General features: G+C 44.9%; 1 pseudogene; it reads left to right on the top strand.

The window, feature by feature from the left end:
* Nucleotides 1–22,234: 22,234 nt before the first annotated feature.
* LOC126066072 (ferritin light chain-like) lies at nucleotides 22,235–24,327 on the top strand (annotated as a pseudogene).
* The last annotated feature ends 790 nt before the right edge of the window (nucleotides 24,328–25,117 follow it).

The raw sequence follows: 25,117 nt of genomic DNA, 5'->3' as shown, positions 1-25,117 counted from the left end.
AGTGTCTGAAATCCATATTTTAGATTTTTATTTATCCTAAAGAAAATACCTGTATCATTGGACCATAATAAAAGAAATTTAAATCTTTTTTTGGTTCCCTCCAAAAGTCATAAGCCAAAATAGGCAGCCGAACAGCCAAATTCTTAAAAAGAAATTATAATAAATATGGAAGACAAATGAGAAAGTGTCCATTCCCCCAGTTACCCAGAAAAATGGGCATATCATACTGTCATCAAAAAATTCTGCCGTATATATAAAGTGCTTGCAAATCAATAAGAAAATATAAAAGAAAGCTAAAACTCCAATGAAAGAAAATGGACAAAAGGCATGAACAATTCTCAGTAGAATACATACATGTGTTTAATAAGCTTGTGAAATTTTTGAAAACTCAGTATCTACAGTATTCAAACGAAAATGGAAACAAGACACCACCTTTTAAACCTATTAGTAAAAAAAAAAAAAAACTCTTTGCTGGCCAGGGTGAGGGAAGCACTCTCAAACACTGCTATTGGAAATGTAATTAGTTCAACCTTTCTGGAAAGCAATTTAGCAGGACAATCCCAATTACATAAAAAATATGCATGTATATTTAGACATATAAAAAAGACTGGGAGGACATAAAACAAATGTTAACAGCAATTTTCTTTGTGTAATAAGATTATGGTGATTTTTATTTTCTTCTTCATACTTTCCTGTATTTTCCAAATTTACACAATGAACATGAACTGCTTTTTCACTGAGGGGAAAAAAATAAGACACATTTTTTAAAAACCTTGTGTCATGTCTTACACTGGGTTCTCTAAATGAGTAAACCCAATTAAATGTACATATGTAAATATAGATAAAGAGATTTAATTCAAAGAAATGGCTCAAGCAGTTGTGGAAGCTGGCAAGTCCCAAATCCTTGAGTCAGGCGTCAGGCTGGAGGCATCTCCTTACTCACAGTGGTTGCAGGGGCTGATAAACCCAAAATCAGCAGTTCAGACAGTAGGCTGCTGGCTCACGGAGCTGTGGGAGCTGGTGAATCCCAAAATCTGCAGTCAGGCAGCAGGCTGCTGCCTCACATCCCAAGAACTGGAGGTCAGATGATGACGAGTCTGATGCAGGATCCAGAGCAAGTGAGCCTCGCTGGAACATCCATTTATATACTAGAGACAGGCCACACACACCCAAGGAAACTCCCCTTTCAACTGATTGGCTGTTCATAGCAGATCTCATCATGGAGGTGATTACATTGTATCACATCTCATCATGGAAGTGATTACATTATACTACCTGATGGAAGAGCCATCAGTCTAAGGTCTGCCAAACTACTGGAAGTCACAGCTAGCCAAGTTGCCACATAACATTAACCATCACACCTTGTTATGTTCTTTTGAGATGTACTTTTTAACCATTTGATTCAAGGATGTTTGGTTTTGCAATGCTAGCCCTTTCTGAGAGTTTCGTATTTTATCCTGAGAGAGTTGACAAATAAAAGACTGGTTATTTTAGTCTGTATAGCAAAATAAAAAGCCCACCTGCTCTGCACTCACCAAACCTGGGTGAGTGTTTTGGCTCTGCCCCTTCCTAGCTGCATGACCTTGGGTGAGTTATTCAAACTCTGACATCCAGATTTCATATCCTTAAATGGATACATATAATCATACCAACCCCAAAGGATTAAATGAAATACCTTATGTGCAGTGCTTGGGACAATGCCTGGCGAATAGTAGGTGCTCAGTAAGTGGTAGGTAGTACTGTGGTAGGAATTGCTGGATGGCACAAATGTTGAATCAGTCGACTACTAGCTGAAAGGTTGGCGGTTCAAACTCACCCAGAGATGCCTTGGAAGATAGGCCTGTTGATCTGCTTCTGAAAGCCCACAGCCTTGAAGACCCTATGGAACACAGTTCTACTCTGCACTCCTGGGGTCGTCACGTGGCCAGAATTGACTCGATGGCAACTAACAATCACAACAGTAATGTGGTAGCTGGCTCATTGCTATGGTGTTGGAAGCTCTGCCACTGGTATTTCAAATATAAGGAGGGTCACCCATGAGAGACAGATTTCAGCACAGCTCCCAAGCTAATAGACTAGGAAGAAAGGTCAGGTGACTTACTTTTGGAAATCAGCCAAAGAAAACCCCATGGGTAAGAAGAGAATATTGTCTGACTGACTCAAACCTGCCAATAATAATGGTGCAGCGAAGGACCAGGCAACATTTTGTTCTGTTATACATAGAGTCGCTATGTGTCAGAGCCAACTTGAGAGCAGCTAACAACAGGACAAGCCAGCCACGGGAAAAATTCACAAGATCTTCGTAAATGGAAACAGTCACCCAGAGTGAAAATCTATCCCACTTGGAGAAAATTATCCTAAGTTTGCCTCATACCACCATTCCCACTTTACAGCTGGGGTTTGGAAGCTCTTGGGGAGGTAGAATGTTTTGCTCAAGACTCTCCCAGGACTTCAGGATCAAGGGCTGAATGAACAGCAAAGCTCAGGTTTCTTTACTCCTGGAATAACGTTCCGCTGCTATTTCTCTAGCCCGGCATGGCACGTTGACATCTTCTCATATCTCCACAGACCAACATTTTGCTCGTAAAGCCGTTTATACAAGCCAGTAAATGCCAGCCATGTGGCCCCATGTACATATAAGACCTTGTTATTGTTAGGTGCTGTCAAGTCGATTTTGACTCATAGTGACCTCATGTAACAGAGTAGAACTGCCCCCATAGGTCTCTCAGGCTGTCATCTTTATGGGAACCGATCGCTAGGCCTTTCTCCCACAGAGCCGCTGGGTGGGTTCAAATGGCCAACTTTTCAGGTAACAGTTGAGCACTGAACCACTGTACCACCAGAGCTCCTTTTATATGAAACCTAGGAGGTAGGAGTCATTGTCCTCACTTTATATAGACAGTGCTTCTCATCATTCAAAATCCACTTCATTTCACCACACCCTGTTTTCTGCTCCGAAGAAAAAGAAGTCCATTTTGCTGCAGTCAGGGTGAGTATTGAAGGAGACTTAGCATTTTCAGTGCAGACAACTGAGTTTTTCTCTATTCTCTCCCTTTAACCCCACTGCCGTCAAGTCGATCCTGACTCACAGCGACCCCATAGGGTTTCCAAGGCTGTAAACCTCTACAGAAGCAGACTGCTACATCTTTCTCCTGCAAAGCCGCTGGTAGTTTCAAACCCCCAACCTTTTAGTTAGTAGCCAACTGCTTTAACCACTGTGCCACCAGGGCTCCTCATTCTCTACCTAGGTGGTCTTATACATGCCCACAATTTAAATTGCTGCTTACTGGCAAACTTCCAAATACCTATCTTTGAGCTAAATCTCTTTTCTCAGGTATAGACTCATTAAAACTTTATACTAAATCTTTCTTTTTTGGTTGTCTAATATGTATACATCCCAAACTCAACATGTTCAGGGGCAAACTCATGGTCTTCTATTCCAGCAACACCATCCATCCAGTTTCCCAAGCTACTAGACATTATTCATGGTTCTCTCTCTCTCTCCCAGTTTCTCTCTTTCTTCCCTCAACCCTTTCCTAAAAAACCTATTGCTGTTAAGTCGATTCCAACTCACAGCTACCCTATAGAACAGAGAATTGCCCTAATAGGGTTTCCAAAGCTGTAATCTTTATGGAGGCAGACTGCCACATCTTTCTCCCCAGGAGTGGCTAGTGGGTTCGAACCGCCAACCTTTCCAGTTAGCAGCTGAGGGCTTAACCACTGCACCACCAGAGCTCCTCCCTCTTTTCTAGCCATCATCAGTCAGGCCCTGTCTATGTTATCCACCAAACAGCTCTTGAAGCTCTTGAGCCTGTCTACTTTTCCCTGTCTCCACTGAGATCGCACTCATCTAAGCGACCTTCATCTCCTGTCTGGACAATTGCAAGCACCACTTAACAGACTTCACTCAATCCACTCTGGCCCTGCTCCAATTTTCAGGCAGGGAATGTTTTTGAAACACAGATATAATCACGCTGTTCCCCTGCTTAAAGCCCATCCAATGATTTCCCAGTGTTTTTTAGATAAAGACCAAAACCCTTATGATGGCTCAGAAGGTCATGTATGGAGTGCTTCCTGCCTGCTCTCCTAGACTACCTGCCCCACGGGCCCCCTGTCAGTCCCTCACACACCCTACTACAGGACCCCGGCATTAGCTGCTCTTTCTCATCACTCTAGGATTCTTCCTCACCTAGTTAATTCTCGCTTAGTTTTCTGTATCAACTCGGATCTCACTTTCTCTCTCCTTCCCAATCTGGGCCCACTCCCTTACTACGCCTTTTCATGGATGTGTGGTTCTTCCCGTCACAGCATTATCTCCATGTATAATCACAGAATTGTTGGTATGACTAATTAACTAGTTCGTCTTCCCCATTACAACTGAGAGCTCCCAGAGGATAAGAATTGCGTCCCTTTTGCAATCAACATTTTGTGTCCCTAGTTGCTTTGTGCGAGTCAGATTTGCACCAGAGCTAGAAAGGAGAGGTGGACTCAAACAGCTCCTGGCCCATTGTCTATTGACCAGTCCAACTACGCGACGTAAGGGTTCCTCCACTTGCTATCAAGCTAGAATGGGAGGTGAGGTCAGCTACTGGATGAACGTCATGCAACAGGAAAACGTAGGAATGCCTGCTGCAACTGATGTCACTGGCTGGTATCACAAACACTCGTGGGAGGCAAGGATTTCAGATTAACAAGAGACAGTGTATTTTCAGGGGAGAAATGCCTCCCTATTCTTTATTTGGCTAAAATATTTCCCAATTATCTCTTTAATTAAAAACAAGATTTCCCTGATTATAAAGTCAAGATGGAATTGCCATGAAGTAAGTAAAATGGCAGATGAGAAACTCATTGTGTGTCTGTGTGGATGCACGTATATATACATGCATGTGTCAGTGTGTGTCTTACCCACTTGCACACACAAGTTGAGTGTTTAGAACAGGTCATGAGTCAACAGAAGCAGTATCCAGCAGCCAGTTTCTGAAACGTGACCATACCTGTTGCTGACTGGACCACAGATGAGTGCCTGTTACAAGCTGGGCCAATCAGATTCCATTCCCTGGGAATTTAGAATTCAATTGAAGAGTACTGGTCTCCCTGTGTGATGGGGTCTGTAATGCATCGACATGGTAGTCCGCCACCTCCTGCACTGCATTTAGGCTAAGTAGCAGGGAAAGTCCATCTGCCAAGGAAGATTGAAGCAGGTGTGCAGACAAGAGGAGATGCATAGACTGCCTGGGTTCCAGGCTGCTTTCCAGTTGTCCATGTCAACCTCTTCAAGGCTTAGCACAAACCTGCCCTCAGAGTCCATGCGTCTCTCTAGCATCATCATTAGTCAGTGTCTCTTTGAATTGGTGAGCTCAAGGGGGCTTCTGCAACTTGTAACTGAAGCAATACTACCAAATGCACACCCCCCATCCCTGCTCAAATGTCACTATCTCAGCGAGCCCTTCCCCGATGATTCAGCGTAAAATTGCATGTGAACCTGCACACACTTCTTGCCCCTTCCCACTTCACTTTTCTCTCTAGCACTGATGTCCTTCTAATATATACAAATAAATGTAATATTTGTTCTAATTGTAGTTGGGTGCCATCCAGTTGATGTCAACTCATAGTGTCCCCATGTAACAGAGTAGACATGCCCCATAGGGTTTTCTAGGCTGTAACCTTTACGGAAGCAGATTATCAGGTCTTTCTCCCGCAGAGCTGCTGGTGGGTTCAAACTGCCAACCTTTTGGTTAGCAGCTGAGTGCTTAATTGTTGCGCCACCTGGGCTCCGTCATATTACATATTGGAAAATATTTAGAATGTATCTGTGTAATATATAATTATGTAATTATTCAGTTTACTGTCTGTCTCTTCCCACTGGAATATAAGCTCCATGAGGACAGGATTTTTTTTTTTCTACATGACAAAATAAACTGTAAGCAACTTAAAACAAAACAAAACAAAAAACCACAGACTAGAGAACGCGTTTGCAATGCACTTAACCAACAGAGGGATTAAAGCAAGAACACACGAAGAACTACAAATTATAAGAACTAAACGAGCAACTATGGAAAAATGGGCAATTGACAAAAAATCCAAATGGCCATAAATACATGAGAAGGCGCTTAGCTTCACTTGCAATCAGGGAAATGAAAACTAAAAGAAGATACTGTTTATGCCCATCATTTTAGCAAGTATATATGAGTCATCTTTTCATTCATTCATTCAAGTCAAAAAACATTATTGAATACCTACATATACCATTTCTAGGTACTAGAGATACAGCAGTGAGCAAAACAGACAAAAATCTCTGCCCTTAAGGAGTTTATAGTCTACTGAACATAACAATAAAGAAAAGTAGTAAGATATATAGTCTTAACTTTCATATGCTAAGGGGAAAACACAAACATGAAATGTTTGTAAGGGAATTAAAATTTTGAATAGGGTGGCCAAGCGTTGCTGAGAAGGTGAATTTTGAGTAAAGACCTGAAGCAGAAAGGAGCAATTTGTATCTAGGTGATTCACATCTAAGGGAAGGGCATTTGAAGCAGAGGGATCAGCATGTGCAAAGGGCCTGAGGCAGGAATTTCCCTCTGCCTTGTTCAAAGAACAGGGAACAGACTAGTGCGGTTGGTGCTAGTTGGAGATGAAGGAGCCCTGGTGGCACAGTGGTTAAGCACTCAGCCACTAACCAAAATGTTGGTGTATGGGGCAGTTCTACTCTGTCCTACAGAGTCACTATGAGTCGGAATCGACTCAATGACAATAGGTAGGAGATGAGGCCAGTGTAACAATATGGAATAGCTGACCCTGTAAAGTCTTGCAGATCGCTGTGAGGACTTCAGCTTTTACTTGGAGGGCAGGGATTTGCGTCTTTTTGCTTATACCTAGAACCGTCCCTGGCACGTAGTAGGAACTTAAAAAACAGTTTTAAAATAAATAAACACTATGCAGCCAACAAAAAATTCCTGTATAGAAATATAATTATGATATGCTGCTTCAGGCTTTTTATTTTTCCCCCTAAGGCAGATTACAAAAAGTATAAAAGTGGTGACCCCCAAATTGCTAACAGTAGTGGCTTTTAGGTAGTGAATTTGGGCCTCATCTTTTCTTCTTTTTCTAAGTGGGTTTTTCTTAAAAACAGTTCGGAATATTTGTGTAAGAAAGGAGAAAAATAAATGAATAAATTAGATCAAGGATTGGAACGGGAAGGAGGAGGGAGCAAGGAAGAAAAGAAATGAATTCTGGCCACAGAACCAAATCTATGAGCCCTCCACCTGATCTCTTCACACACACACACGGACACACACACACAGAGGCATGCCTGGAAGCCTTCCTTCCCTTCCTTCACACACGTATACGTGCACCTACACACATGTATCTGAAAACCCTCCTTCCCTTCCTCGGCCCTGCCCTTGGCCACATTCCCAGCCTTCTCTGCTCCTGCAGCTCCCTCCCAGCCACCCAGAGGCCAACGTCCAGCAGCCCTCCTGGCTACGTGGGAGGCTGCCTTCAGATCCACAAACAAAGGCAATTAACAAGGCCTGGCAACTGACTCCTGTAATTGCCCACACTCCTGAAAAGAAATTAATAATGGCCCTTTCTGAGAAAAATAGAAACAATTCAGCCATTTGCCCCACAAGAGAGCAGAGCAGGCCTCCCCAAGAATACCCAGAAATTGCCAGGGATCACATGCCCAGAAAGGTCAGTCTGGGAACCTTCATTTTCCATGAGCCCTGGCTGTCCCCCATCCCAGGGAATGCTAATGTCAGTGGCTTGGTCACCACTCTTTAAGAAACAGTGATTTAAAAGAAGGAGGTTGTCTATGGTTGCTTGAATTATGGGTAATTTTTTCCCTATTTTTTAACACTTGCCATTATTTGTCAAATTCCATAGTGAGCATGTTTTATTTTCATATTCAGAATTATTTTAAGTGTTAACTAATAAACAAAAAAGGAAAAAGTCCGATTCCCCCCAGTTTCTACTTCTCTCCAAGAGCTGAGACGTCTTGGCCCCCTCCTTTCCACCCCGCCAGCTCAGGCTCTTTCTGAAATGCATGCATACATATTAAGAACGCCAAAATCTGATTTTCTATGCACAGGACACTCTAGCCTAGGGCATGTCATACAATTTGCTTACTTACTGTGCGCTTTTTGGAGCATCTGAGGAAATCGGAGCTGGGGGCTGGATCCATTTGTTTTCCTTACCCGTAATGATAATTCTCTCCCCCCACCTCAGTTAATAGATTGAGGCTTGCAGGCATTTATGAGTGGTGTGTTTAATATGGTTCTGGAATATTTGTCCTATAAATTCTTCAGAACAGACTTATAGATTGCCTATTACCTGCATTATGGGCTCTTAATACATCACTTACGGCCGTGTATATGTTTTAAAAATTGTGTTTTCCCTCTGTGTTCGCATTCTCAGCGGCTAAAAATTGGTGAGAGACAGAATGCCCTGTGCCAGATGAGGGCCGTGACTGTTGACTGAGAGAGGGGAGGGAAAGAGAACTGATAGTTAGGTCTGAAAAGACAAAGTGTTTGGAGCAAGGAAGAAAGAGGAGCAAAGGAACCCCGCCAGCTGGATGTCGTTGCAGTGTTTTAGAGCCAAGATCCATCTCCCGGTATCCTCAGGCAGCAAGCCTGAGCCTGCTCGCGTCCTGATGATTCCACTGTTATAAATCCCCTGGCATTTCTCTACCCAGGCTGCTCAGCGTTAACTTTGCATCTATTGGGAGGTTGCCTGGTGTGCAATGGAATCTCTGCATCCCTGAGACTCACTAGCTGGTGAGCACAAACTCACATGAGGTTCTCCAGCCCCATAGCAACTTCCCGCTTGCCTAGCTGCCTGAACCTCAGACCCCCTTCCAGTTCCTGTCCCAATCTAGTATCCAGGGACGTCCCCAGAAGATGGCACCTCATTGGTGATTGGCACCCCTGGATGCTGATGCTTTGACATCAGCACTGCCACAAAACGACAGCTTCCAGATAGTGACAAATGGCACTCAGCGCTCCCTTGGGCTGGCACTAACCTCCCTACTGCTGTACCATGTCAGACTCTTTTACCGGGACTCTGCAACACCACTGCCTGGGACCACGCTTTGCATTTTTGCGCATAGAGCCTTTTTCTCTCAACTGTGGATGGTAAAAGAGCCCCACTCTTTTCTGAACTACTGTTTGCCTCCACCCGCAGGCATTGTTGCTGGGACTGAGATGCGATGCCATTGAGTTTGTCCCTAACAGTGGATTCACTTCCACAAAACCTGTTGTCACTTTTACTATTCGTTCTCACTGAGAACTTCTCCCCACAAGCTATCCTACATGCTTATTGTGTCTAAACACCAGACATTCAGGTGGGTGGAATTTGTTTTCCAGAAGGCCCCAGTATAGATCAGTGAATGGAAATAGTAGAGAGAAGAACAGTTTCTGGCATCATACGCCCCATTTGAGGCAGGTATTACTAGCTGCTGTAACAAACCAACCCAAAATCTCAAAGGGCTGCAAAAATAAAGGTTTCTCACCTGCCTCCCAATGCAGATAAGAAGGACTTCCTGGTGGCTCTCTTCCAAGTGATGACTCGGCGATCCAAACCCTCTTCAACATGTCATGCTGCCATCTTCAATACACGGCCCTCCACAGTCAAGGTAGAAAGGAAGAGAGAGCCAGCATGGAGGAACCTTCAAAGAGACACCCACATTTCATTAGCTAAAACCTAGTCATGTGGCTCCAACTTAACTGCAAGGGAGGCTGGGAAATTTGATCTTCCTGGGCACCAAAGAGGAAGAAATGGGATTTTTAAGCATCAAACCAGGCTCTGTGCTATATACGCAACCTCCGGTTAGGTTCAGCCAAGAATTCAGACACATATGGACTGTCAAAGTTTGTGTTGTCCTGAAGGAGCCCTGGTGGTGGCAAAACAGTTAAGTGCTTGGCTGCTAACCAAAAGATGGGTGGTTCAAACCCGCCCTGTGGCTCAGCGGTAGAAAAGATGTGGTGATTTGCTCCCGTAAAGATTACACCCTAGAAAACCCTACGGGGCAGTTCTAATCTGGCACACTGGGTCACTGTGAGTCGAAACAGTACCTAACAACAACAATTAAGATTATAAACTTCATAAAGGCAGGTATTGGAGTCCCTGGGTGGAGCCCGGATGGAGCAGAGGTTAAACACTTGGCCGCTAACAGAAAGACGAGTGGTTCAAACGGACCAGCTGCTTCACGGGAGGAAGATGTAGCAGTGTGCTCCCATAAAGGTTCCAACCTTGGTAACTCCAATGAGGCAGTTCTACTCTGTCCTACAGGATTGCTCTGAGCTGGAATCAACTCAAGTTTGGTGGTGCAAATGGTTAACACGCTTCATTGCTAACCAAAAGGTTGGAGGTTCGAGCCCACCCAGAGGTGCCTGGGAAGAAAGGCCTAGCAATCTCCTTACGAAAATCAGCCGTTGAAAACCTCATGGAGCACAGTTCTATTCAGACACACACGAGGCTGCCATGAGTTGGAATCAACTTGATGACAACTGGCTTTAGAGAAGGCTTGTTTAGTGGTTTTACCCAGGGCCAGCACTGCCCCTTAGATGGCTTTGTCCTTCAGCCACTGTCATAACCTCTGAACTATTTCTTTGAAGACAAGGTCTAGTGTTCACAACCACAGGCTTTCAATTCATGTAAACATAAAAATTCTTATTGGCAAGCTTGCTCAGCACAGTGTAAAGGCTGGACAGGAAGTCAGAAAGCCGGCTTTGCCTCTAATTACATCCTGGTAATAACAGGTCTATCGTCTCTCCTCTTGTGCCCTCAGTTTCCCTATAAGCAGTCAGGCCGTACCAGAGATAATAAGAGGAATGGTGAGATGGTGGTAAAGCCTGAGGCTTTGGCATTAGTGAGAGATGGATTTAAACCCTAACTCAAACACACAATTAGCCCATGTAACCAACACTGGGAATTGACCCCCAACAGCCATTCATAGCCCTTCTTCTTGCCTTCCTTTTCAACAGAGGCAAGAGAGCTAAGTCTATACCTTCCCAAAGGCTCTTGAAGCTGGGATTGGTTCTGGCCAGTGAGAAGGAGACACAAATCTCTAGGAAGAACCTCCCTCCCAGAACAAAAAGACAAAGCTCCAAGAGGAGAAGGGTTTGCCATTCCCTCTTCCTATTGCCTGCATCATGGACGAAATGCTCTAAATTGCAGCTGCAGCCACCATGCAACCATGAGGAAGATTATGTAATGAGGATGGTGGGGCAGGCAGATAGAGCCTGGGTTGCTGTGATGTTCTTGCTTGAGTTGCTGAGAGCAAGCCTCTTGTCTCTGGAATCCAGTGAAACCAGACAAGTTTATCAAGGCCTTCAGTTACTCTTAGCCACATGCAATTCTAACTGACCTTGAGCTGGTCATTTCTTTTTAAATTATATTCACTGGGCACTTACGAGCATGTGCTAACTTAAAAAAAAAAAAAAAACCCATTGCCGTCAAGTCGATTCCAACTCATAGCAACCCTATAGGACAGAATAGAACTGCTCCATAGGGTTTTTCCAACTAGCAGCTGGGGGATTCGAACTGCCAAACTTTTGGTTAACAGCCGAGCTCTTACCCACTGTGCCACTAGGGCCCCTTTATGTTTATTCTCTCCTCATCCTCACAACTACCCTATTTCACAAGTAGGGAAACTGACGCGTAGGGAGGATAAATAATTTCGGCAGATATTTGCCTTCTAGAACCTGGGCTTTTAACCACTACACATAATTCACCTTTCTGAGCCTCAGCTTCCCTCTCTGAAAAATGAGACATCAGGAAGCAGTGACATAAAGAAGCTAAGACACAAGTGTTCAATTCAGAAAGATTCTAGTTCCAATCCTGTGCTCTTCCACTTTATGCTGTGTGACTTGAGCAAGTTACTACGCCTCTGTGAGTCCCCATTTCCTCTTTGATAACTGGTGACAATAAGGACCTACATCATAGAGTTGTCATAAGGATTAAACACCATGTAAAGCTGCTGGCAAGAGTCCCTGAGTAGTGCAAACAGTTAAGTGCTCAACTACTAGCAAAGAGGTTGGTGATTTGAAGCCACTAGTTTTTTTAGAGGTGCCACAAAAGAAAGGCCTAGCATCGGCTTCCAAAAGGTCACAGCCTTAAAAACCCTATGGAATAATTCTACTCTGCGAAATCGGGGTCACCACGAGTCAGAAATGACTCAGTGGCAACCACCACCACCACCAAAGCTTATAGCAGGAGTCCCTGGTTGGCACAAATGCATTTCTGCTTGACTACCAACATAGGGGTTGGCAGTTTGAACCTACCCAGCAGTGCCATGGAAGAAAGGCCTGGCAATCTTCTTCTGTAAAGATAACAGCCAAGGATACCCTATGAAGCAGTTCTACTCTACAACACGTCGGGTTGCCATGAGTTAGAATCAACTCCATGGCAACGGGCTTGGGTTTTGGACAGCTGCTAACACGGGACCCAGGCAGAGCAGCAAGTTCTTCCGGCATTGGGTTCTAGGACACTGGTGACTTGCTTTCCTTCAGTGCTTAAGTCTCTAAAATCTTTCCCTAAATGAGAAGTGCAACTGTGGCATTCTAGGTTCTGAAGACAAATGAAATACAGAAACATCTCATCTGAAGAAAGTAGCAGAGGAACGAATAAAGGAATCACCCTCCAGGGGCTTCTCTGCACTCCAAAGCTAAAAAACTTAAAAACCTGAAAATGGGAGGGAAAGGGGGAGACACAGGAATGGTAACAAGTTCCAAAGAGGTTATAATAAAATCCTAGTATTTTCTGTGACAGATTTCATCAGTGCCACCTGAATGCATCCTATTAAGCCTCATTTATTACATTTTCAGGAACATAATTTAGGTATAAGATTCTGAACAAACGGGTTGTGAAATAGCTGATTCCGGATGCATCGAAGTCCGCCCATGCGTGGAGAGTAGGCTGGTGTTTTTCGTTTTGATGGTCTCGTGGGCAACATCCTCTATGGCTTGTGTGGGGGAAGGAGGAAGCAGGCTGCAGGGTGGGAGGGGGCTCCACAACGCTATCTGCAGTCTTTCTTCCCCCCTCAACAGCCATTTGGAGGTGTTGTGTTTCCTACCCCGCGGCACAAATATCTCTGAAATCAAATGGGCATACATAGTTGTGTTCTTGAATTAAAAAGCAATGTATACACACAGCCCAATAGCCTGTTTGTTCATCTAAGGGTCTTCCCTGAGTCTTCCAAGACCCCCCAGATAATTTCTTTTGCTAGTGTTTACAGGGCAGGATTTGGCCGGGGTCTTCCCTATAGATGAAATGGATGATAGATACTTCTGTTCTGGGATTTCCAAGTCTTTGGGAAGCCTCCACACCTGCAATAAGCTTCCGGCTTGTTCAAAACACTAGCTCAACCTGGCTCTTTAGTGCCTGAACTGGCTCTGTGCAAACGAAAGGGGAGGCCCTAAGGCGTACCAGAGCTCTACGTTATTTAATTTACTCCCCCGCCTTGGCCCATTCAAGGCTTGGAGCATTGACCCCGTTTTATTGATGACAGAGTCCCCAGGTGGCGCAGGCAGTTAATGTGCTCAGCAACCAACTGAAAAACCGGCAGGTCAAGTCCACCCAGAGGCATCTTGGCAGAAAGGCCTGGCAATTTACTTCCAAAAAATCAGCCATCGGAAATCCTGTGGAACACAGGTCTACTCTGACACACCCTCCTCTAAAACCAGTTGCCATCAAACCGACTCCGACTCGCAGCGAACCCTTACGTGTCACATAAGAACCATGCAGGGTTTTGCCCTGTTTCACGGGGTTACCATGAGTTAGGGCCAACTGTCGGCAGCTAACAACAACCCCTACAACCTGCGAGATATTGAGCACGACATTTATACTCTTTGTGCCTCAGTTTCCTCATCTGGAAACAGACATAATTTTACTAGTGGCACCATGTTATAAGGATTCAAGATGAGGTTGGAAGAATAGACAGAAAACTTTAAATATTAGGTGTTATGATTCTCAAGACAGATTTTGTTCGTTCTTCTGGTATATTCAATATTCTTCACCAACACCGTGAATCAAATACACCAATTCTTTGGTCTTCCTTATTTGCTTTCCAGTTTTTACGTGCATATGAGGCAACTGAAAATACCATGACTTGGGTTACGTGGACCTTAGTCCTCAAGGTGACATATTTGCTGTTTTAACATTTTAAAGGGGTCTTTTGCAACAGATTTGCCCACTGTAATACGTTGTTGGAAACCCTGGTGGCATAGTGGTTAAGTGCTACAGCTGCTAACCAAGAGGTCAGCAGTTCAAATCCACCAGGTGCTCCTTGGAAACTCTATGGGGCAGTTCTACTCCGTCTATAGGGTCGCTCTGAGTCGGAATCGACTAGACGGCAGTGGGTTTGGTTTTTTTGGGTTTTTTTTAATACATTGTTTAATTTCCTGACAGGTGCTTCTGTGGGCATCTGTCTTGGAAGAAGTATGGCCAGATTGCTCCATAGAAGCATGGATGGCGAGACTTCCCCTCACTTACTTCGGACGTGTTATCAGGAGGGACCAGTCCTTGCAGAAGGATATCATGCTTGGTAAAGTGGAGGGTCAGTGAAAAAGAGGAAGACCCTCAACAAGATGGATTGACACAGTGGCTACAACAATGGGCTCAAACATAGCACAATTGTGGGGATGGCACAGGACTGGGCAGTGTCTCATTCTGTTGTACATGGGGTTGCTATGAGTCGAACTGACTCAATGGCACCTAACGACAACAATTATTCTCAAGGTCTAGCAAAGGCACTAGCATACACTAAAAAATAAAAAAAAAACATTGCCGTTAAGTTGATTCAAACTCATAATAACCCTACAGGTGAGTAGAACTACCCCATAGTTTCCAAGAAGCAGCTGGTGGATTCAAACTGCCAACCTTTTGGTTAGTAGCTGTAGCTCTTAACCACTGTGTCACCAGGGCTCTTGGCATACACTAGGACTTCAAAAAATGTTTGCCAATTGAAGCATGTTGAATCTCCAGGGATGGTGGAAGGCTTTATGAAGCCTTTTCCTTCCGTGTTAGGTTCTTCTGGTTGCCTAAGAACTCACTCAAGGTAATGCAAGCAAAGGAAGCTTATTGTGAGGATGTACCTGGCAGAAATAGAGACAGGCATTTCCAGGGAACTGTAGAAAAACCATGCAGCCAGACCACCAAGGCAGGACCATAACTGGGGAATACAAAGGTGACTCAGAGAACCGCCCTAGTGGTTGGCTAATCTTGTCAACTCTGAGCTGCAGAATGTTTCCGTCTGTCTCTCCAGAGATCTACTGTTAACACAACTCGTCTGCTCTCTCTCTCTCACCTCTCTTTGTATAACTGTCTGGTTCCTTTGAGATCTGAGATTCCAATCACATCTCTTACCCCCGTGGGTTCTGTTGCAATTGAGAAATAGTCGTCAGGGTCAAATAGAGATGAAGATACTAGTTTCAAAGATGTCCCTGGGCGTGCAAATAGTTACTGTGCTTGGCTGCCAATGAAAGGTTGGAGGTATGAGTCCAACCAGAGGCACTGCAGAAGAAAGGCTTGGTGATCTACCTTGGAAAAGCCAGCCACTGAAAACCCTGTGGAATACAGTTCTACTCTGACACACGTAGGATCCCCACGAGTCAGAGTCGACTCAACGGTAAGTGGTTTAACTCCTAAACCTGGGCTGGAACATAGGGCAGACCTGCAACCAGAGGCAAGACTTCCGCTCCTTCCCACCAAGTCTAGGTCTCAGGACTTATCTGGGCAAATAGTATGGGGTCCCCTACCAGCCTGTCCCCACACCGGCTGAGCAAGAAGAAACCCAAGGCAATATGGAGAGAAAGTCATCTCACCACACAGAAGCAGCAGCTGAGAATGGATGTTTTATTAAGGCTTGAAAAAGTAACAGAGTTGGTGTGTTCAGGCTTTATTCTCAGCTTTACCCACAGATCATCTATTCACCCACATTAAGTTGAGTGAGGAATGGGGCGGAGGGACAGGCTGACTTCCAAGAAGGTATATGTTCTTACTTTCATTAGCCATGACAGACTTGGCAGGAGAGGGATAGAAATTTTTTTCCTACAGTTACTTGCCTAGATCTGTAGCTCAAATTCCTAAAAGAGAAGATATCATTCCCCACAGATTCATTGTTATCCCTGCTTGAGCAGAGTCTCCATAACAGGCCAACTCATGGGCCATTGGCCAGTCCACTTCTTAATACAACCTGAAATGATCTTGATCACATACCTGTTCACTGTCTTTCTCCCACCACCACTAGGATGTGAACTTTCTGAGGACAGGAATTTATCTGTTATGTTCACCGCTATATGCCCTGCATCTAGAATAGTACATAACTCAAGGTAGGAATTGAATAAATATTAATAGAACGTGTAATTGAACTGACTAATTACTGCAGTGAATGAGTGAGTGAACGAACAGATCCAACACGTTTACAGAAAGCCCTTTCTAAGTCACTGGGACCTTCCCCTTATTGCCCAGGGAACTTGGTTCTAGCCGCAAGCTCACATAGCCCACTGGGCAAAGTCCAGAAGATAACCAGACCCCACTTTCCTAGAACATGGTTTATTGAGCTTCTGTTTTTATGGCAGGATGCCCTTCACAAAAGCAACTCAGCCAAATATTCCGTCCAACCACATACTGGAATCTTCCTGAGAGATTTTCTGGCCAACACAATTTTCTCCATCTTATTCTATTTCTAGTGATATTTCAGCTCCTCTTGAAACTGGACCACCGCCCTGATTACCTGCTTCTTAATCCAACTCTGTCTGCACCAGTGCTTTGATTAACGCATTTTCCTGTAGACAATAAACTTTCTCCTCCAACTCGCTCACCAGGGCGTTATTTAACAGAAACCTAAATTCTGCATGCTAATGAAAAAGCTCTTGTAGGTAATCCTTTAAAGGAATTCTAAGGACCCAGTTCCTAATAAACTGATGCAAACCAAAGACCTTTATGATGCTTCTAAAAACCCACACTCTTCCTGGCCTCCCAAGTCCCTTACCCAGAATGGGGTAGGCATGAGGCCACAGATAATCAGAAATACCAAGCCAAAATTGGTCCCATCAAGGAATTCAGGTTTCATCACAGCTGAGCCTGACTCAGAGTTAGAAGGTGACAGTGCCCTAGACAGCTCTAAGGAACAAGGACCTCAGCATCATTAAGATAGATAGGTGGAGATGCCCCAAATGAAGAGACTTTGTCCCACCTTCCTCAGCATTGATCACAGAACCTGGGAGGCTCAATGAGTAAAACCTGGACCTAGGAATAAATAAGACATACAGGGTTGTTGTGAAGATCAGAGAGAATATGCGATAGTGCCCATTGCCGTGGAATCAATTCCTACTCATAGCGACCCTATAGGACAGGGTAGAACTGCCCCATAGTAGGTGCTTGATAAATGGTTATTATTGTCAGATACAAATCACACAGTGGTACCAGTGGGGATCCGGAGAAAGGGGCTTCTCAGCCCATGACGAGGGGTTGCAGCTGCTTTTTGCACACTCTTGTAAGCTTCCTTGAATCTTTCTGGGGAAAGATTGTTATAAATAAACAGATAGGTAACTAAGATATTCACAAATGTGGAGTACTATTCAGGGTCTTTAATATCCAATTCACGTGCAAATGTCAGGGGAGGCGGCACCAGATCACATTTATTGGGGAGGGGAGTGGCAAGACCGTATCTCTACTCACTTAAAAAAATCCATCCTCTTACTCTAAGAAGCCTGAAAAAGGTGGGTATGTGTATGTGCGTACACACACGCGCGTACCCGCGCTTCACCTATGCTCTTGCAGACCTGGGACCATCTTATAGCTTCATCAGTCTAACTCAAGGCTCACAGTAACCTTGATACCAAGTACCCCGTGGTACTTGGAAGTTTCGAAATGAAAGAACAGTATTTATCATCCCCCAAAGCCACAGTTCTCTATAGCCTAAACCACCGTACTTGTAGAAGCTACTCTGGTTTGAAGTTAAGTACCTGGACTTTGAAGAAAGAGAGACCTGTGTTTTCAATTATGCCACTGGAAGCTCTATTTACTTAACCTATTTCTCTAAGTCTGTTTCCTCTTCTAGAAAATGCCTACTTTGAGGTTGTTAGGTGGCTTACATGAGATATGAAAATCAGATAATATATAATATCTGTTATTGTGTGCCGTCAAGTTACTACCTACTCATAGTGACCCTATCCTCAAAACAAAACCAATAAGTAGCATCATGATAAATGGAGAAAAGACTGAAGTTGTCACGGATTTCATTTTACTGGATCCACAATCAATACTCATGGAAGCAGCAGTCAAGAGACCAAAACAACATATTGCGTTGGGCAAATCAGCTGCAAATGACCTCTTTAAAGTGTTTTTAAAAAAAAAAAGATGGCACTTTGAGGACCAAGGTGTACCTGAACCAAGCCACGGTGTTTTCAAGCGCCTCATATGCATCAAAAGTTGGACAATGAATTAGAAGACCAAAGAGAATTGACACCTTTAATTATGATTTTGGCAAAGAATAGTGACTACACCATGGACTGCCAGAAGAACGAACAAATCTGTCTTGGAAGAAGTACAGCCAGAATGCTCCTTAGAAGTGAGGATGGCAAGACTTCATCTCAGGTACTCGGAGATGTTATCAGGAGGGACCAGTCCCTGGAAAAGGACACTATGCTTGGTAAGGTAGAGGGTCAGCGAGAAAGAGGAAGACCCTTAATGAGATGGATTGACAGGGTAGCTGCAATAAGGGGCTCAAATATAGCAATGACTGTGAGGATGGCACAAAGCTGGGCAGTGTTTCGTTCTGTTGTACATAGGGTCTCTACAAGTCGGAACCAACTCGACAGCACCTAACAACAGTGACCCTATAGGACAGAGTAAAGCTGCCCCCATGGGGTTTCCAAGGCTGTAATCTTTAAGGAAGTAGACTGCCCCATCTGTCTCCCATGGAGCAGCTGGTTAGTTCAAACCCCTGACCTTTTCGTTAACAGCTGAGTGCTTAACCACTGTACCACCAGGGCTCCTTATAGTATCGACATATAATCTATATAATGTATAATTATATACTGTATAAAACCTATTGCCATCAAATTGATCCTAGCCCATACCAACCCTACAGGACCGAGTAGAACTGCCCCGTAGGGTTTCCAAGGAGCAGCTAGTGGATTTGAACTGTCAAACTTTCGGTTAGCAGCCAAGCTTTTAAGCACTGCACCACCATGGCTCCTATACACTATATAGATATAAACACTATATGAGATGTTATAGCTTTTATTGCCCTTGTTCTCCTTAACCTACAAAGTGAAGGCTCTGTTCTACTATACTTGGTGGAGGTAGATGAGTGTGGTTTATTACACGTTTATTAGCACCTAGCCCAGGATTAAGTACATAGTGTTCCATACTTGGTTGCTTAGTATCTGTACGAATGTGTTCCTGGAGGTGTTAACTATCACTATACCTACCACACAGTACAATGTTTACATTACACTGTACTACTTCCTCCTTCCTGGGATGGTGTCCCTTCAATTTGCTTCAGTTAGATTAACAGTGCCCTCTGCTGGCTGCCCTCTGCTGGCTGGCAGTAGCCAACAAATACTCTCCTCCCAAATGTGGAATAAGGTTTGCTCTACGGGAAAGAAGAAAATGGACAGGTATAGAATACCTGCTGTGTGCCAGCCAATGTCCTGGGCACGTCCATCATCTTTAGGTGAAACTGTGTGGTCAGTGAGGGAACAGCCACGACAGCCCCGTCAGGTCAATTCTCCCTGTGAGTAAATTCTACAGCCTGAGCATCTAACAATCTATATGCTTTTCCAGGTCAAATGAAATGACAGGAGGATTAAAAACGTGTCTCAGAAATCCTTTGATGGAGCTCAAGAATGTAGCAAAAGGGAGAATCCCGGTTAATTTCAAGACGCCCGACAATCAGCTTTCCATCAATTTCCAGGACCTTATTTCCCACCCCCTTCATTCTCAGAATTGATGTTTATGTTTCCGCCAGAATAGAGACCAATTCTCCTTGGCCTCCTCCGTGAGAAAAAAATCAGAAATTTTCCACCTGGCATGCTACAATCACATTTCTCAACACAGTCCTGGAATACAGAATATGACCAGCATTGCTAATGCTGAGTGATCAAAACTCATGCGCTCTAACTTTGTAACAGTCAATATCAAGGCAGGCCCAGTCACGCCAAGGAATGGAGCCTCTCCTTCTGTCAGATTCGAAATGATAAGAGCCCATCAGTCTGAAAACAGCTCCCCGGAGAAACTATACCTGGAGGGGACGCTGGTGAAGTCTCTGCCATTTTCACCCGTGTGATTCTGCTGCCATTTTCACCTGTGTGACTTTGGGCACACGATTTCCCTCTCTGAGCCTCCATTCTCTCCTTTTTTAAAAATGAGGACAGTAACAGAACTTTATTCAGAGGATTAAATAATAACACACATGAAGTACTTAGCGCAGTACCTGGTACATGGGAAGTGTGCAAAAAAATCTTCACCCAGGTGTAGGGGGCACCTTGTCTGGTGTTTCCCTTCCTTCTCCAACAATACCCCTCACGCCACGCCTCACTTACGCCTTTGGCAGCCACATTCATGCCTTCTGACCCTCTCCTCCCTGACAGCCATTGGCGATTGGGCCGGGAGACTACCCCACCTAAGCTGGACCAATCAGGTGCTCCCTCCCAGGAAGCTGAGGTAGGACAAAGGAGCTAATCAGACTCAGCTGGCTGTATAAACAGAAGCCAGGAGGCTACCATCTCCCACCGTGTGACAAGGAGGCAGAGGAAGTGAGATCTCTGGAGGCCTGAAGGTGCTGAGAAACAAAGAGACAGAGCAAGGATTTGCCTTGGCGCTGGGCTCTTTCTCGCTCACGGTTCCAGGGCCATGGCAGGCCTGCCTGAATCTGCCTCCCCTTGGGCTTTCTGAGACAGCCCTGTAGGCTTAGAACAAACCCCACTTTTAACTTAAGCCATTCTGAAGGTGTTTCCCTCACTTGGAAGCAAAAGAACTTTGAGGCCAAAGCAAAGAGATTTCAGGGCCTAAGCTCCTTCCTTGGGGATGTGTTATTCCCTGAGATTCAATGAGGGATTCCGGGAGGAAGGAAAGAGAAGAAAAAAAAAATACTATTTTAATAAGCATCTATTGCGTGCCAAGATGTTCCTGGGTGGTGTAAATGGTTTGTCCTCATCTACTAACCTAAAGGTTGGTGGTTCAAAACCACCCAGCAGCACCATTGCAGAAAGGCCTGGCAACCTGATTCTTTAAGAATACAGCCATTGAAAAGCCTATGGAGCACTTCTACTTGAACACATTGGGTCACCATGTGTCGGAATTGATTCAACAGCAATGAGTTTGGGGTTTTTTTTGGTTTTATTGGGTGCCAGACATCTGCTGGGTTCTCTCCACATAACCAACTAGATGTGAAACAACTGTGCCAGCTAGAATAATCATTCCTGTTTTGTGTAAGGAGGCCCTAAAGCTCAGAGAGGTTAAGGGCTGGGCCCCAGGTCACACAACTGGGAACATGTCAGGAGTCCAGACTGAACCCCATTCAATTTGTGTAAGTGTTCGTAAATCTGGTATTCACAAACTGGGGCTTACCTCAGTGTCTCTGTGGCATCATCACTACAGCCATCACTACCACCATCCTCCTCCTCTTTCCCCTCCTCCTAATGGCTAATATTTATTCAGCAATTCCATTCAGCCAGCTACTTCACTGAATACACATGTTAGCTCATTTAACCCTCCTAACAAGTCTGGTGTTACAGTGTTGAAGCACTCAGCTGCTAACCAAAAGGTCGATTGTTCAAACCCACCAGCTGTTCTATGGGAGGAAAGGTGTGGCTTCTGTAAAGATGACACACTTGGAAGCTCTATTGGGGCCGTTCTACCCTGTCATAGAGGGTCGCTATGAGTCAGAATCGACTCAGTGGCCATGTGTTTAGTTTTGGTTCTGGAACATGCTATTGGAGAAGGTACTGTTATTATCTCTATTTTACAAGCGAGAAAACCGAGGTTCTGTGAAGTTAAGTCACTCGTCTGAAGTCCCTCTGCTGGTAAGTGGTGGAGCTGGGACTCAAGCCAGGCTGTCTGAATGCAAAGCCCGCCCTGTGAGACTATATCCTCCTGGAGGCAGGAGCTGCAGGTCCCATTTCTTTCATACCCCTCGTGGTGCCTAGCACTGTGCTATGCATGCAGTAGTTGCTAAATAAATATATCTGTCAAGGCGCTGAACAAAGAGGAAAAGACTCCAGAAGTGCTGATGGGGAAAGCGCGAAATGCCTTTGCTCCAGGGCACCTGAAGATACAGCTAGACGTTCAGACGCTGAGCACCAACCTCCGAGCACAGAGAAGTCTCTCTCACGTCAGTGATAAAGCGGTTTGTCAAAACACCCTTCAATGTGGGGACCAGCGCCTGCCAGGCAAGTACCAAGCATCTCAAAGGCTGAAGATGGCTCCTCAGTCCTTTTCCTTCTATCCCCGACTGAGCCAGGCCTTGAATAAAGGCCAGGGAAGTCCTCTCTCACGTCCAATGCAATTCAAGAAGACGAGAAGAACAGACTTGATAGCAAGAGTGCTTATATGTGCCATGTGCTGTGCTAAGTGCATTACTGAGCCAAGATGAAGCATGGTGAGGGCACCTGACTGTACAGCATAGAGATTAAACACACAGGCTCTGGAATTAGACTGCCTGAAACTCTGCTCTACTGCTCACTGCCCATGTGACATCAGGCCTCAGTTTCCTCATCTGTAAAATGGGGGTGATGTTAACAGCAGTACTAAATAAATAAATGTTGCTGCTGTGTACGGCAGATTCTGACTTATAGCAACCGTCTAGGACAGTAGAACTGCTCCATAGGGTTTTCCAAGGCTGTAATCTTTAAAGCAGCACACTGCCACATCTTTCTCCCATGGAGCAGCTAGTGGGTTCCCAATGCCAACCTTTTGGTTAGCAGCTGAGCACTTAACCATTGTGCCATGAAAAAATATGAGGGCTCCTTAAATTCTAAGTAGTACTAAATAGCTAATAGGAAACCCTGGTGGCATACTGGTTAAGAGCTTGGCTGCTAACCAAAAGGCCAGCAGTTCGAATCCACCAGGTGCTTTGTGGAAACCCTATGGGACAGTTCTACTCTATCCTATAGGGTCGCTATGAGTCCCAATCGACTTGATAGCAACGGGGAAATAACTAATAATAACGTTGTTAGTTGCCATTGAGTAGATTCCGATTCATGGCAACCCCACGTGTACAGAGTAGTACTCCTCCATAGGGTTTTCAAAAGAAGATTATCAAGCCTGTCTTCTGAGGCCCCTCTGTGTGGGTTCAAACGCCCAATCTTTTGGCTGGTAGTCAAGCGCTTAACCATTCGCACCACCTAGGAACTCCCAAATAATATTAAATAGTACTAAATAATAAATAGTACTAAATATCTACTTCATAGGGTTATTGTAAAGACGAGATAACCAGGTATTAGTACTACTTCCAAAATTCAGTCAGAGAAAATCCTATAGATCACAATGGTCTGAGCCTGTTGTGTATAGGATTGCCATGAGTAAGGAGCCAACTAGAGGACAGCTAACAACAATAATAAACCTAATAATCTCAAGCGCACTGGACAGCCCCACGATCTGTCTCTTGCTTCAACAGTGTTTGGAAGAAACCGACTGGGGACTCCCCACCTGCAGCCTCCCACCACCCTCCAACTTCCTCTCAAGGTACAATCTCAGGGGCCATCTTCTAGGCCATCCAGTTTCCCGGACCAGCTTACACCATTTTTGTTTGTTTGTTTTTGTTTTTGTGGTTAGCTCCTAATCCTCGACCAACAGTGGGCTCCCAGATTAGTCAGAATTACTACGCTGATGGGTAGGCCGCTGTCTACCTCCTAGTCAGCCTGTGTCTGCGGGCCTCCTACACCTACCTCTCTTTGAGCTTCTATTTTGACCGCGACCATGCGGCCTTGGAAGGCGTGGGACACTTCTTTCGAGAGTTGGTCAAGGAGAAGCGAGAGAGGGCCGAGCGTCTTTTGAAGCTGCAAAACCAGCACGCGGTGGCCACTTCCTGTTCCAAGATATGCAGAAACTCCCCAAGCTGAGTGCGAAAGAACCCTGGACGCCGTGGAAGCCATCATGGCCCTGGAGAAGAACCTGAACCAGACCGTTTGGGATCTGCACGTGGTGGGTTCTACCCACACAGGCCCCCCATCTCTGTGACTTTCTGGAAAGCCATCTCCTAGATGAGGACGTGAAACTCCTCAAAAAGATGGGCAACAGGGTGACCAACCTCCTCGAGCTAGTGAATCCCAGGCTGTGCTGGGTGAGTATCTCTTGGAGAGGCTCAGCCTTAAGCATAACTAGGAGCCCCAAAGCCCAGTAAGCTGTGAAGGGCCCTCTGCGTTCCCCTGCCGTCTGGCATCTGCCTGAGCCTCTCCAACCACAAAGCAGATTTTTAACCACCTTAGAGTCTGTCCAAGCCTGGATCAAGGGGAAACAATAAAGCTTCTTTTGCAAAGGGAGAAAAAAGAAAAAAAAAAAAAAACCCTAGTAAATTATCACATTATCTAGTACTTTAGAAGAGGAAAAACAGTAACGTACGGCATGATCAGGAAGACCAGGTGTGGGCAGGGGTAGGGTGCAGGTTCAGGTTGTGATGTTATTAAGGTGGTCAGGAAGGGCCTCCTTGCAAAGATGAACTCTGAGCAGGGGCTTGAAGAAGGTGAGGTCACAAGCCAAGCAGACACCCAGGGGAGGAGCATTCTAGGCAGAGAGGACAGCTAGAGAAAAGCCCAGGACATGAGTGGGTCTGGCATGTGTATGGAAGGGCAAGGAGGCCAGGAATGGTAGGATCAAGGAGGAGAGTGACAGCGGATGAGGTTAGAGAAGAGCTTGAACAGAACAAGCAGGGGGGTTTGTGGGCCACAGTAAGTACAGACTTAGGCTTCACCTTTGAGTGAGATGCTGGCTTTGAGCAGGGGAGTGACGCGTCCTGACTTATGTTTTAACAACTAGGGCGAGGCAGGTTACGCACTTTCCTAGAGACAAAACCCTCAGTAATCAGGGAAAACAACATTCAAATGCCACAGTTTTTCAAAAATAAAATGAATGAAAAAAAAATCCAAGATGAACAAAGTTATCAACATTTTAAGCG

The sequence above is a fragment of the Elephas maximus genome, chromosome 22, assembly GCF_024166365.1.
Source record: "Elephas maximus indicus isolate mEleMax1 chromosome 22, mEleMax1 primary haplotype, whole genome shotgun sequence".
Lineage (NCBI taxonomy): Eukaryota > Metazoa > Chordata > Mammalia > Proboscidea > Elephantidae > Elephas > Elephas maximus.
Note: the sequence above shows the minus strand (reverse complement) of the source record. Positions and strands in the feature narration are given on the sequence as shown.